The sequence below is a fragment of the Halyomorpha halys genome, unplaced genomic scaffold, assembly GCF_000696795.3.
Source record: "Halyomorpha halys isolate HHAL.00 unplaced genomic scaffold, Hhal_1.1 Scaffold655.1, whole genome shotgun sequence".
NCBI lineage: Eukaryota > Metazoa > Arthropoda > Insecta > Hemiptera > Pentatomidae > Halyomorpha > Halyomorpha halys.
Genome location: NW_027105601.1, coordinates 678,998 through 680,691, shown reverse-complemented (window position 1 = coordinate 680,691; position 1,694 = coordinate 678,998). Strand labels below are relative to the sequence as shown.

The window sequence follows — 1,694 nt, the reverse complement described above, 5'->3', positions numbered from 1 at the left end:
TTTTTTTAGATAACTAAGATACGACAAAGCATTACTTATCCTCTGTTTAGTATATCTTATTCTGTTAATAAAGACTGTTACCAAAATCTAAATGATGTACTTGATGATTTGTACAAACTGTTTTTTAAAGCTAAATGTGAAAATAAGGTAAGCATATTATGACTGAAAGGTAAAAAGCTTTTTTTGTTTTTTTTAACTTAAATGTAATTAATAATTGATTTGACTTCCATTTTTTTTTTTTTTTTACTAAGTTAACATAGCACCACTTGTCTTCAAGCTTTAGATGTACTGTACAAAACAGCCTTATTAAGAATAAAGCCCTTGCAAAGTATTTTGATGATTAGGTAATTTAGCTTTACAACTTTTATTAAAATCTCAACATCAAGTTCACTATACAATTGTGTGTAATTACTATAATATCGATATATTGAAATATATCAGATGTATGATACATTCAAATAAATATCTTCAACAATCAAGGCTTTAAATAAGTATGGGAATTTCTTTGTTCAAAGATATCCTCTATCCTTATAGCTTTTGTTATAGTATACATTAATAGTTTTAAAAATGAGGAAAGATTAAACAAGTTATTTGCAACCTATCTTTATTAACTAATGATCAAAAAATTTAAAAAATGTGTATGAGAGTTATACTCTGTATATACATTTTATTTATTTCATTTTTTTATTGAAAATGCTATTCAAAATTTATTATTTTCTTAAGAACTATTGTAAGTATATAATAAATTTAAAAGATGATAGTTTTAAAGTATTCTACAAAGATAATGGACCTCTATAATCAGATGTAATATGTTTTTACAGTCAGTTATAATAATTTGCTTTCAAAGGTTTCTAAGGAAATGTTTAATATCATTGGCAGTTTTATTCAGTATCTTTTTGAGTTATTTATAAATTTAAAAATTATACCTTTTGATGTTAATTAGTCATTTACTTGGTTGTACTTTACTTGAAACAAGCTAAAGATTTTTCTTGAAAATTGTGAATTTCATCAAAATTCACAATTTTCACAATAAATAAATACTTTTTTAATATATATTTATAGCCTAATTAAATCATTAATGAAATATCTGTAAAATTTGTTGTATTTTTAGGGAAATATTACTCTCTTGACAGTGGCAAATCGATTAGAATTGAAGTTGATAAATATGATGTTTGAAGAAATAGGAATTTGTTAAAGTCTCATGGAAATTATAACTCAAACTGTTTTTGATAAATCTCCATGAAAATTCAAACCTCGAAATCTGATGAATAACCTTGGATAATCGACTGAAAACAGAAACTTGACAACAAAATTATACCAATATTAAACTAAACTATAGTTTTTTTCACTTTTAAGAAAAAAAAGTGAATTTTTACAGGATATTATCACATGTTTATTATAGTATGTTTTTAAATTGTGCATAATTTTTCCCAGATAAAACTAATCAACGAAAACTGCAGTGCAGATTCCAACTCAAATTAATGAAAAAATATCCATCCTAAAATAAAATCAGCTCCCAAGTTTGTGTACTTCTATTTACAGTACAAATATAAGATCAGCACAAACTTACTAGAGACCTATTATTATTATAATCTAACATTCACAACTTGAATACAGTCTTGTACTGTATTGGACAGAATTATACATCCAATATCTTGCATCGCACTAAGCAGTTAAGTATAATATTCCACAAC

At 24.4% G+C, this 1,694-nt stretch overlaps 1 long non-coding RNA gene across 1 annotated transcript; it reads left to right on the top strand.

The window, feature by feature from the left end:
- The first annotated feature begins 13 nt into the window (after window positions 1–13).
- On the top strand, window positions 14–1,333 carry LOC136797041 (uncharacterized). The gene is made up of 2 exons (XR_010844846.1): window positions 14–147; window positions 1,112–1,333. It is a non-coding gene; the product is annotated as an uncharacterized lncRNA (long non-coding RNA).
- Window positions 1,334–1,694: the final 361 nt, after the last annotated feature.